The sequence below is a fragment of the Ovis canadensis genome, chromosome X, assembly GCF_042477335.2.
Source record: "Ovis canadensis isolate MfBH-ARS-UI-01 breed Bighorn chromosome X, ARS-UI_OviCan_v2, whole genome shotgun sequence".
In the NCBI taxonomy this organism is placed as follows: Eukaryota; Metazoa; Chordata; class Mammalia; order Artiodactyla; family Bovidae; genus Ovis; species Ovis canadensis.
This window is the reverse complement of record NC_091727.1, coordinates 123,560,457-123,574,690: the sequence shown is the minus strand read 5'-3', so window position 1 is coordinate 123,574,690 and position 14,234 is coordinate 123,560,457.

Below are 14,234 nucleotides of genomic sequence, written 5' to 3'. Positions count from 1 at the left end.
TCAGACAAAATAGACCTTAAAATAAAGGCGATTATAAGAGATAAGGAAGGACACTGCATAATGATTAATGGATCAATCCAAGAGGAAGACATAACAATTGTAAATATCTATGCATCCAACATAGGAACACCTCAATCCATAAGACAAACAGTAACATATGTAAAAGGAGAAATTGACAGTAACACAATAATAGCAGGAGGCTTTAACACTCCACTCACACCAATGGACAGATCATCAAAACAAAATTAATAAAGAAATACAAGTCTTAAATGATATATTATATAAGATGGATCTCATTGGTATCTTCAGGACATTCCACCCAAATGTAGAAGAATACATCTTCTCAAGTGCACATGGAACATTATCCAGGATAGACCACATCTTGCATCACAAATCAAACCTCAGTAAATTTAAGAAAATTGAAATCATATCAAGCATCTTCTTTGACCACAATGCTATAAGACTAGATATCAATTACAATAAAAAGCTGTAAAAATAACAAATAATACATTTCTAAATAACCAACAGGTTACTAAAAAATAAAAGGGGAAATCAAAAAATTCCTAGGAACAAATGACAATGAAAATACAACAACTCAAAACCTATGGGATGTAGCAAAAGCAGTTCTAAGAGGGAAGTTTATAGCAATAGAATCCTACCTCATGAAACAAGAAAAAACATCGAATAGACAATCTAACTTTATACCTAAAACAACTGGGAAAATAAGAAGGAAAAAACCCAAAAAATAGTAGAAAGAAAGAAATCATAAAGATCAGAGCAGAAAGAACTGAAAAAGAAATGAAAGAAATAATAGTAAAGATTAATAAAACTAAAAGCTGGTTCTTTGAAAAGATAAACAACACTGACAAACCTTTAGCCAGACTCATCAAGAAAAAAAGAGAGAAGAATCAAATCAACAAAATTAGAAAGGAAAAAGGAGAGGTTACAACAGATAATGCAGAAATACAAAGAATTATAAGAGACTATCATGAACAACTATATGGCAATAAAATGAATAACCTAGAAGAAATGGACAGATTCCTAGAAAAATTCAATCTTCCAAGACTGAACCAGGAAGAAATAGAAATTATGAACAACCCAATTACAAGCACTGAAATTGAAGCTGTGATCAAAAATCTACCCAAAAACAAAAGCCCAGGACCAGATAGCTTCACAGGAGAATTCTATCAAACATTTAGAGAAGAGCTAGAGCCTATGCTTCTAAAACTCTTTCAAAAAATTGCAAAGGAAAGAACACTTCCAAACTCATTCTATGAGGCCACCATCACCCTGATACCAAAACCAAAGACAACACAAAAGAAGAAAACTAAGGCCAATATCACTGATGAACATAGATGTTAAAATCCTCAACCAAATAGAATTCAGCAACACATCAAAAAGCTCATATACCATAATCAAGTTGGGTTTATTTGAGGGATGCAAAGATTCTTTAATATACACAAATAAATCAATGTGATACACCATATTAACAAATTGAAAGATAAAAACCACATGATAATCTCAATAGATGCAGAAAAAGCCTTTGACAAAATTCAGCACCCATTTATGACTAAAACTCTTTAAAAAATGGGCACGGAAGGAATCTAGCTCAACACAATAAAGGCCATATATGATAAGCCTACAGCAAACATTATTCTCAATGGTGAAAAACTGAAAGCATTCCCCCTAAGATCAGGAACAGACAAGGGTTTCCACTTTCACCACTATTATTCAACATAGTTCTGGAAGGCTTAGCTACAGCAATCAGAGAAGAAAAAGAAATGAAATCTAGATCAGAAAAGAAAAAATAAAGCTCTTGCTGTTTGCAGGTGACACGGTACCGTACATAGAAAACCTTAAAGATAGTATCAGAAAATTACTAGAGCTAATCAGTGAATTTAGTAAAGTTGCAGATAACAAAATCAATACACAGAAACTACTTGCATTCCTATATAATAACAATGAAAAAATCAGAAAGAGAAATTAAGGAATCAATCCCATTCATCATTGCAACAAAAAGAATAAAATATCTAGGAATGAACCTACCTAAGGAGACAAAAGAACTGTATATGGAAAATTATAAACATTCATGAAATAAATCAAAGATGACATGAACAGATGGAGGGATATTCCATGTTCCTGGGTAGGAAGAATCAATATTGTGAAAATGACTATCCTACCAAACACAATCTACAGATTCAATGCGATCCCTATCAAATTATCAATGACATTTTTCACAGAACTAGAACAAAAAATTTCACAATTCATATAGAAACACAAAAGACCCTGAATAGCCATAGTAGTCTCGAGAAAGAAGAATGGAGCTGGAGGAATCAACCTTCCTAAACTCAGACTCCACTACAAAGCTACAGTCATCAAGACAGTATGGTACTGGCACAAAAACAGAAATATAGACCAATGGAACAAGATAGACAGCCCGGAAATAAACCCCATACACCTATGGGTACCTTACTTTTAACAAGGGATGCAAGAATATACAATGGGACAAAGACAACCTCTTCAATAAATCATGCTGGGCAAACTGGACAGCTCCATATAAAAGAATGAAATTAGAATACTTCCTAACACCATACACAAAGATAAACTCAAAATGGACTAAAGACCTAAATATAAGACCAGAAACTATAAAACTCTTACAGGAAAACATAGGCAGAACACTGGATGACATACATAAATCAAAGCAAGATCCTCAATGACCCACCTCCTAGAGTAATGGAAATAGAAACAAAAGTAAACAAGTGGGACTTGATTAAACTTAAAAGCTTTTGCACAGCAAAGGAAACTATAAGCAAGGTGAAAAGATGACCCTCTGAATGGGAGAAAATAATGGTAAATGAAACAACTGGCAAAGGATTAATATCCAAAATATACAAGCATCTCATACAACTCAATACCAGAAAAACTAACAACCCAATCAAAAAGTGGGAAAAAGATCTAAAGAGACATTTCTCCAAAGAAGACATACAGATGGCTAACAAACACATGAAAACATTGTCAACATCATTCACTATTAGAGAAATGAAAATAAAAACTATAATTAGATCAACTCACACCAGTCAGATGGCCATCATCAAAAAGTCTACAAGCAATAAATTCTGGAGAGGGTGAGGTGAAAAGAGAACACTCTTGCACTGTTGATACAGCAAACTATGTAAACTGATACAGACACTATGGAAGATGGTATGGAGATTCATTAAAAAACTAGGAAAAGAGGTAGGTCCTAAGATGGCAGAGGAATAGGACGGGGAGACCACTATCTCCCCCACAAATTTATCAAAAGATCATTTGAATGCTGAGCAAATTCCATAAAACAAATTCTGAACACTGGTGGAGGACACCAGACACCCAGCCCATTGTCTTCGAAAGGAGATAAAAGGAGAGACAAAAGAGTTAGGGATGGAGACTCATCCTGGGGAGGGAGTGATGAAGGAGGAGAAGTTTCCAAACACCAGGAAAACTTCTCACTGGCAGGAAGACTTCATTAGCAACTGGGGGCCTGCTCACAGTTTGGTAGAGGATGCCGACTCTGGGGCCTAGATTGCCCCTTGTCTTCTGGCTCTGGCTGTCGCCCGCCTGCCTCTCTGCCTCTGGTGGGGGATGGGCTGGTCCGCAGCCAGCTAGCTCTCCTCTGGTATTCCCTCAGTCCTTTGTTCTGTGAGTGGGCCCAGCAGTGCCTTAGGTTAGAGCTTTTCATGGGAATGTTCTTTCTTTCTGTTTTCTTCTTCTTTCTCTCTTTCTCTCTGGCTATCCAGCAGTTTGGGTTGCTATCTCACATTAGCCCCTTCAGATTGTCCTCAGGGCATTCAGGCCCAGTCCTTACCCTAAGCAATACAGCCCGCCCCTCCCTATTCAGGCCCCACTTGCTGGTGATGGATGTGAGTGTCTGGGAGTTGTGGTTAGGCAAGTAATCTGTGGGGTTTTTTTTTTTTTTCCCTCCCAGTTATGTTGCCCTCTGAGATTCCAAAACTCCCCACAGACTTGCCGGTGAGAAGGTTTCCTGGTGTTTGGAAACTTCTCCTCCTTCATGACTCCCTCCCCGCGATGGTTCTCCATCCCTAACTCCTTTGTCTCTCGTTTTATCTCCTTTCAAAGACAATGGGCTGCTTTTCTGGGTGCCTGGTGTCCTCCGCCAGTGTTCAGAAGTTGTTTTGTGGAATTTGCTCAGTATTCAAATGATCTTTTGATGAACTTGGGGGGGGAGAAATTGGTCTCCCCGTCCTATTCCTCCACCAACTTAGGACCGCTCCTATCCTATTAGGCAGCTTTAACTTTCAAGAGATGTAAAGCAAAGCTGCAATAAAAAGAAAATTTGCAATTATGAATCACCTACTTTATGTCAGGAATTGTGGTAGGCAGTTTACACATGTTATATCAAAGAATATACTATCCCCTTGGGGCATCACTTTTAAATTCTTTTCAGTTATTTATGCCTCAATGTGAATGAGAAAATATTTTAATGGGACAAATGTGGAAACCAGAGCACCGAGGAAGAGAACAAATGTGAGGGAAGGGAAGAAGAGAGATCAATTGGGTAGGAAAGGGTCAGTTACATTATTTAACCAAAGGCCACAACTGATCTATTACTTTAAAAAATGTGAATGAACTCAGGAGCAAATTTGAAACATACAATGGTTAACATTGAAGGCAAAGTTCACATTAAAATAAAAATCAAACTTAAAAATAAGTACCAGCATTTTCTTGTATTATATGATATCTTGGAAATAAGCGAAGGTTTATTGTTGTTTAAAGTATTGATCTTCTTGCTTGATTATAGTTATTATCATTATCCTAATAAGGAACTTCATGTTTATATTATGATTAAAATCATCCTTTGCAATTATTGTGGTAGTTTATAAAGGAACTTGACATTAAGAATATTGATGTTTCACATTCTACCTTCATCATCTATGGAAAGGTTTATGCTAATAAAAATTCTAATTGATTTTTACTTTTGAAGCCTTAACCCTACATTACTGTCTGACTGTATGCCAAGAAAGGGAAGCCTCACATCAAATATATATTTGTATACTATAATAAAGTATCAGTTCAGTTCAGTTCAGTCACTCAGTGATGTCTGACTCTTTGCGTCCCCATGAATTGCAGCACACCAGGCCTCCCTGTCCATCACCATCTCCCGGAGTTCACTCAGACTCAAGTCCATCGAGTCAGTGATGCCATTCTCTGTCGTCCCCTTCTTCTCCTGCCCCCAATCCCTCCCAGCATCAGAGTCTTTTCCAATGAGTCAACTCTTTGCATGAGGTGGCCAAAGTACTGGAGTTTCAGCTTTAGCATCATTCCTTCCAAAGAAATCCCAGTGCTGATCTTTAGAATGGACTGGTTGGATCTCCTTGCAGTCCAAGGGACCCTCAAGCGTCTTCTCCAACATAGTTCAAAAGCATCAGTTTTTCGGTGCTCAGTTTTCTTCATAGTCCAACTCTCACATCCATACATGACTACTGGAAAAACCATAGTCTTGACTAGACGGACCTTTGTTGGCAAAGTAATGTCTCTGCTTTTGAGATTGGTCATAACTTTTCCTCCAAGGAGTAAGCGTCTTTTAATTTCATGGCTGCAGTCACCATCTGCAGTGATATCTAGAGGAAATAATTTTGAAAGCATACAGATATATTTAAAATATTTTTATGGAAGTTTAATTTTTTTGAAAGAAAGATAACACTCAAAGATTATGCAAAACTTTCCAAGTAGCCAAATATGATTTATTAAGTAAACTGATGTGATGCATCATTAACAAAATTGATGACTCCTCAAATTTGTATTAATACTAACTCAGACAGTGAGTGATAATCACTTATGTTTTGGAAAATATCATATTTGAATTCAAGTTTACCTGAAGAGGATGAACATTTAATAAATATTGTGATAGTCAGCCTTAAATATGACCCCTAATTATGATCCTTGCTTCCTGTCATTATCAGGTTTAGACTTCATGAGCAATAGCTTATGGCAGGAGTGATGTTAAGTCACTTCTGATATTGAGTTATACAAAACTGTGGCTTCTATCTTTGGTGTTCTATTTGTTTCTCTCTATCTTGGATCACATACTCTGGGGAAAGCCATGTCAGTGCAGGCCTATGAAGATGCCCATATGACAGATAATTGATGCTTCCTGCTCACAGTGGGTACTCTAGCCTGTTTAGAGCTTGTATTCCTAGTCACAGCATCAGTTCAGTTCAGTTCAGTCACTCAGTCATGTCCGACTCTTTGCGACCCCACAAGCTGCAGCATGCCAGGCCTCCCTATCCAGCACCAACTCCTGGAGCCCACCCAAATTCATGTCCATTGAGTAAGTTATGCAATCCAACCACCTCATCCCCTGTCATCCCCTTCTCCTTCTGCCCTCAATCTTTCCCAGCATCATGGTCTTTTCCAATGAATCAGCTCTTCACATCAGGTGGCCAAGTATTGGAGTTTCAGCTTCAATATCAGACCTTTCAATGAACACCCAGAAATGATCTCCTTTAGGATGGACTGCTTGGCTCTAAGGGACTCTCAAGAGTCTTCTCCAGCACCACAGTTCAAAAGCATCAATTCTTCAGCACTCAGCTTTCTTTATAGTCCAACTCTCACACCCATACATGACTACTGAAAAAACCATAGCCTTGACTAGATGGACCTTTGTTGGCAAAGTAATGTCTCTGCTTTCTAATATGCTGTCTAGGTTGGTCATAACTTTCCTTCTAAGGAGTAAGCGTCTTTTAATTTCATGGCTAGAATCACCATCTGCAGTGATTTTGGAGCCCCCCAAAATAAAGTCTTTCACTGTTTCCAATGTTTCCCCATATATTTGCCTTGAAATGATGGACCAGATGCCATGATCTTAGTTTTCTGAATGTTGAACTTTAAGCCAAATTTTTCACTCTCCTCTTTCACTTTCATCAAGAGGCTTTTTAGTTCTTCTTCACTTTTTGCCATAAGGGTGGTATCATCTGCATTTCTGAGGTTTTTGATATTTCTCCCGGCAATCTTGATTCCAGCTTGTGCTTCTTCCAGCCCAGCGTTTCTCATGATGCATTCTGCATATAAGTTAAATAAGCAGAGTGACAATATACAGCCTTGATGTACTCCTTTTCCTATTTGGAACCAATCTGTTGTTCCATATCCAGTTCTGACTGTTGCTTCCTGACCTGCATACAGGTTTTCCAAGAGGCAGGTCAGGTTGTCTGGTATTCTCATTTCTTTCAGAATTTTCCTATACCCCAAATCCTTACCTAATAATACCTAATAATCCACTCTGGTGCTTTTGAAGCTTGTTTTTACTAAGACCCCCCACCCCACCCCAGTGAAATACAGTTTACATCATGTCCAACACACACACACGTACATGCACACACACCTGAAATAAACACTTGACAAAATAATACCTTTTGTAGTCTGATATGTTATATTCTAGTCTGTTTTTTAATTATAGCATGGCTGGTCAAAATTTCCTAAATACGCTCTCATTTTGAAAAACTCATTTGTTGCTTACGCTTGGAAACTTTCCTTCAGGTATACGATTCTTATGTTTGAGCATTGCTTTTTGTAAAAGTACAGATATGACACAAGCCTGCATAAAGGCTACCCTTGTATTACAAGTTAACTTCATTCATTTGTTCATTAGAAAACTAAGTACATTTGCTGCTGCAATGTGGAAGCATTTTTAAAATGTAAATACCTTGAGGTTAAAATGCTTTTAATGTAGAGCCTTAAAATGAGGTCTCTATTCTCTAGTTCATCACAGGCTCCACAAAACCTATTGCTTAGCATGTATACATTTCCCACACTTCCATGATCACTTACATACCTGAAAGAACTGTGCCTTGTAGCCTCTGTGATCTTCTTTTGGAGCAGTGGTTATTGAAGTGGACAGTACCATTACTAGGTGATGTTTTAGAAGTGGAGGGGGTGGCATTTTCTTTAGATTGTCACTATGCATGGGAATGGTATTGGCATTTAGTGGGAAGGGTCCGGGGATGCTATGTGCCCTGAAATACATGGGACAAGCCCATAGAGTGAAGATTTTCTCTATATCCCATATGGCTTTATTTTTTTCAAGTTTTGGCATTTAGAAAATTCAAGTATAGTTGATTTATAATATTATATTAGTGTCAAATATACAACATGGTGATTCAATATTTTATAGATTATACTCTGCTTAAAGTTATTAAAAAATATTGGTTACATTCTCTTAATTCCCTAACCCTATTCTGTCCCTCTTTCCTTTCCTCTCCCCAGTGGAAATCACTAGTTTGTTCTCTATATCTATCAATCTGTTTCTATTTTGTTATATTCATTCATTTATTTTGTTTTTTACATTCCACATGTGAGTGATAACATTCATTATTTGTCTTTCTCTGACTTATCTCATTAAACCTAATACCTTCTATGTCCATCCATGTTGTTACAAATGAAAAATTTCATTATTTTTATGGCTGAGTAATTATTCCTCTTTTCAATTGAGTGTTTTTCTTTTCTTCAGATGTATATCCAGGAGTGGGATTGCTAGATTGTATGGTAGTTCTATTTTTAGTTTTTTAAAGAAACCTCTCCACTGTTTTTCAAAGTTGCTACACCAATTTACATTCCCAACAACAGTGTATGAGGTTTCCTTTTTCTCCGCATTCTTGTCAACATTTGTTATCTGTATTCTTTTTGATGATAGTCAGTCTGACAGGTATGAGGTGGTATCTCATTCTGATTTTATTTTGTATTTCTCTGATGTTTAGTGACGTCAAGCATCTTTTCATGTGTCTATTTCCCACCTCAGTGTCTTCTTTGGAGAAATGTCTAATCAGGTCTTCAGCCCATTTTTAAATTGGGTTGTTCATTTTTAAATGTTGAGTTATAGGAGCTATTTATATATTTTGGATATTAACCCCTTATTGTTTATTTCATTTACAAATATTTTCTCCCACTAACTAGGTTGATTTTTGTTTTGCTAATGTTTTATTTGCTGTAAAAACCTTAAAATTTAATTAGGTTCCGTGTGCTTATTTTTGCTTTTGCTTCCTTTGTCTTAGGAAAAAGATCTAAAAAATATTGTGACAGTTTGTGTCAGAGTGCTCTGCCTATGTTTTCTTCTAGAAGTTTTATGGTTTCACATCTTACATTAAGATCTTTAATCCATTTTGAGTCTACTTTAGTATTTGAATTAAGAAAATATTCTAATTTCATTTTTATGTTTAGTTGTCCAGTTTTCACAGCCCCACTTATTTAAGAGGCAGTCTTTCCTCTATTTGTCTTTTTTCCATTTTCTCTCTTTGCCTCATTTGTCCTAGATTAATTGACCATACATGTGGGGGGATTACTTCTAGGCCCTCTATTCTGTTCCATTGGTCTATGTGTCTTGTTTTTGTGGCAGTACCATACTGTTTTGATTACTGTAACTTTGTAGTATAGTCTGAAGTCAGGGAAGTGTGATACCTCTAGCTTTGTTTTTTTTTCGTCAAGATTACTCTGGCTATTCAGGGTCTTTTGTGGTTCCCCATATGACTTTTAAATTCCTCTCTCAGAAATTTATGTAGGCAAAAACATAACATTTGGGATTAGAATATAACTCCATTTTTTATATAAAAGCAAATTACTTTTGTATAGTTTTAACAGCTGCTGACTTTTCTAAAAATGCAACTACTGTGTAAATCAAGGGAAGTTCTTACTTTATTTTGTTTGGTATTTCATATAGAGTTGTTTAATATTTTCAAAAATCATGACATCAGTGCCAGTGCCTATTTGTGGTATGTGAGTTGTCAATACAATGATCCTGTATTAATCTACATTTGTAGTTGACACATATATGGTCTATATTCCATGTGTTGTACAATACCTCTTTGTAACCCATCGTACACCCTATAGTTTGTACGTCTCATTCCCTTACCCCTATATTGCCCCTCCCCTTTCTCTCTACACTGGTAATCATTAGTTTTTCTCTATATCTCTGAGTCGGCTTCCTTTGTGTTAAATTCACTAGTTTGTTGAGTTTTGTAGACTCCATATATAAGTGATATCATATAGTATTTATCTTTCTCTGTCTGACTTATTTCACTTAGAATCAGTTCAGTTCAGTTGCTCGGTCGTGTCCGACTCTTTGTGACCCCATTAACTGCAGCACGCCAGGGCTCCCTGTCAAAGGCTTTGGCATAGTCAATAAAGCAGAAATAGATGTTTTTCTAGATCTCTCATGTTTTTTCCATGATTCAGCAGATGTTGGTAATTTGATCTCTGGTTCCTCTGCCTTTTCTAAAACCAGCTTGAACATCAGGAAGTTCATAGTTCATGTATTGCTGAAGCCTGGCTTGGAGAATTTTGAGCATTACTTTACTAGCATGTGAGATGAGTCCAAATGTGCGGTAGTTTGAGTATTCTTTGGCATTACCTTTCTTTGGGATTGGAATGAAAACTGACCTTTTCCAGTCCTGTGGCCACTGCTGAATTTTCCAAATTTGCTGGCAGATTGAGTGCAGCCTTTCACAGCATCATCTCCCCTAAATGAATGTAACCTTACAATAACCAACCCCCATTTTTGCCAACTGCACCTTGTTTTTTCTTGCTCCCCTCAACCTATATATTTATTTTTAATAGATCTTTGGAGTTCCTTTCTATCTGTTAGGTGGGGGTGATGCTAAATTCATGAATCACTTAGTAAATCCAAAATGTCTTTATATTTTATTCAGTTAAATGTTGCTATTTAACAACAGTTGTATGAGTGTTTTCACAAATAGTCAACAGGCAGGTAGAAAAAACTTCAGAGTTAAGGAGAGAATTGGAAGGGAAAAGGGTAGGGGAGAAATCAGCAGGTTGAGAAGATAGCAAGGGTATGTTGGAGAAGAAGTTTCTAAGCCTCTTTATCTGTCTCCTGAAAGTTTTCCTGCGGCCTTGTCTTACCCATTCAAGAGAGTGTGATCAAAGTCTGGGTGTAGGACCCTTTCAACCACCAAGGCAGCTTTGAAAAATAGTTAACTTCTTTTCTAAACTGAAATGTTGTTAATTTAAATATTGTAATAGTTTAAGATGTGCAGTATAGTGATTCAGTATTTTTGTAGATTATACTCCATTATAAAGTATTATAAGATAATGGTCATAATTCCCTGTGCTATACAATATATCCTTCGTGCTTATCTATTTTATACCTACTAGTTTGTTAATTTCATACCCATACTTTGTCCTTTCCCCCTTTCTCTCCCCTTCAGTAATCACTAGTTTTTTTCTGTATCTGTTTCTCTTTTGCTATATACATTTGTTTTCTTTAATGATATCATACGATATTTATCTCCCTCTGTCTGACTTATTTCACCTAGAGTAATGTTCTCTGGGTCAATCCATATTGCTGTATTTGGCAAAATTTCATTCTTTTTATGGCTGAATAACATTTCATTGAGATGGTCACAGGAAACCGGGCAGCCACTAGGGCAGACTTCTCTCCGCCCTGCAGGGCAGCCATCTCCTGCATGTTCCTCATGTGTGAAGTCCAGGCTTTTCCAACCTTTTTATCTGTTCCAGTGATTCTCCAGCCAGTCAAGGAGGGCTTGTCTCCTAGGTATAAAATCCCAGGACTGGAGCACCCAGTCTGTGGTTTTCACTTTACACTTCCCATTATAACTCTCTTTCCATGAATTCTCCCTTTTCCTGGAACTAAGTCCTCTCCAAAGGGCACAAGTCCCAACCCTATCATTCTTATTTCCTTCCTGCCCAATTATATGTGGATCATTCTTATAGTCTTGTTTGTACAGCAATCTTTTTCCAATTTCCAGTTAGTTTTCAGTGAGAATTGTTCCACATGCAAATGTATTTTTGATGTGTTCATGGGGGAAGGTGAGCTCCACATCCTCTTACTCTGCCATCTTAATCTCAGATCAACAATTAACTTAATACAGTGTAAGAGGTTGTTAAAATTCCTCTACCCTCAATTTCTTAAAATGGCCCCCATTACCTTGTACTCCTTCAGTCTTCTGTCTTTGACTTTACCTGGAATCCTTTCTTCCATATTATATATTCCTTACACCTCATTCCCCTTAAGTCCCTTTCTTTCTTCTCATTACTCACTCCCATAAAGAAACAAACAGTGAAGCAGCATGGTAAAGACTTATCTATATGGTACATAGAGATGCCAACAAAGGTCCATATAGTCAAAGTATGGTTTTTCCAGTAGTCATGTACATATGCGAGAGTTGGACCTGAAAGAAGGCTGAATGCTGAAGAACCAATGCTTTTGAACTGTGGTCCTGGAGAAGATTCTTGAAAGTCCCTTGGACAGCTGCTGGGAGCCAGCGTGAGGAACTCCACCCATGGGAAAGGTCATGAGGAAGGAGGCTCAGCATACGCAAAGACGGGATTGAGCCTCAGGTGACCCCCTGTTCCTGAGCATCTACCCCCAAAACCAGAGTCTGCCTACTTTAGTGCTTTATGCTCTCACCTACACCTCTGACTTTACAGGGCGCTGCTCCCCACCACCTCTCTCAGACAAGGAGTTAACTTACAGCTCCAGTTAATACAAATCCTGGGCATGACAAGAGTGTTTCAACTTACAAACTCCTCTGAAGGTTCTCTAGCTTGCCTGAACAGGTTTGTCCGGCCACATGTGATTGTTCACAGCTTCCCAACCGTGAGAGGTACGAGATGCTTTAAACTTTCTAAATACAGATTCTTTTGAGAAGTTAGAAAATTATTAGTATAGTATAGTGGGTTGATTAAGAATTATATTGGTGAAGGGTTTTTCATTTGTTGGGCCAATATTTGCTGCTAAGTCTCCATATCCCCTGCCCTTATACACATTAATGAACACAACTAGCATGTAGGAGAAATAAGTATTAACCTTTAAGATTAACCATATTAAACCTTAGGCTAAATTCCTTTCTTGATTGTAACCCACTGCACCTTCACGCTATAGGAATGCAACTTTATCTGATGCCTTCAGAGGGTGGCGCCTGGTTTAAGAAAATTCACCCCTGGAAGAATAAGTTTTCTGGTTGACTGACCGTTATCAGAAAGAAAAGGCCATAAAATGTCAGCAGGCCTCATGGCCAGAAGATGATGTAAAGCCCTTAAGACCTTTGTATACATTTGTATAAAACACCTGATCTTGATAAAGGTCAGATCTGCTGACCCCTAGTGACTCTGTATTCATCCCTATGTATAACAAAAAGTACATAAGTGGACCTGAAAAATAAAGAAATTGGACCAGTTCCGGGAAAGACTGGTTTCCCCCGTGTGGTCTTTTCTCGTCCTCTTCTTTTCTGGCTGAATTCCCATCTGGAGCATGGACGTTCGCCATGTCTACTTACTTGCCCTGGCTTCTAAAACCCACATGAGAGGGAGCCCAAGGCGGGGCACCCTCCGCTATTCAAGCAGGTGCTGGTGGCCTACGTAGATGGTGCAAACTCCTTGTCTTGGAGTTTTATTGGTTTTGAATGTAAACCAAATTATTCAGCATCTTTTTCTCCACTAATTTTCCTACTACACTATTCTTTTCTAATCTTTCTTTATATCTGTAATTAAATACGTTCTTTCCTAGGACGTGACTCTGTCCCCTCTTCGAATTTCCTGGATCCACTGGGGCTGGACCAGTAAATCCTAAAGGAAATCAACCCTGAATATTCATTGGAAAGACTGATACTAAAGCTGAAGCTCCAATACTTTAGCCACCTGATGCAAAGAGCCTACCCATTGGAAAAGACCTTGATGCTGGGAAAAATTGAGGGCAAGTGGAGAAGGGGGCAACAGAGGATGAGATGGCTGGATGGTATCACCAACTCAGCAGACATGAGTTTGAGCAAACTCAGGGAGATAGTGAAGGACAGGGAAGCCTGGCATGCTGCAGTCCATGGAGTTGCAAAGATTCGGACACGACTTAGTGACTGAACAACAACAGATAATTTTCCATTTACATTTTGTTTGATTCCTTTCTCATTCCTCACTAGGCTGCTTCACTTCCTACTTTTATCCTTCCTTACATTCTACCTAGCCCTTCCTGTGCATAGTCACAACATAAATATATCATTTAAGCCAGTGAAAAAGCAGAATAGTTGTGTTGTGTTTGATTGGTGAGGCTGTCATATTAGTTAAATCAAATCTGCAAGTAGAGTGCTGTAACATTTGTTTCAAAAAGGATATGTAGAACATAGCATGCTGTGAAGTGCCTCATTCATTGTATCATGCTCACAGCAGCTCCTCCAAAAACTGAAAACACAGTCTTTGACCTCAAAAAGTCTATCATCTGT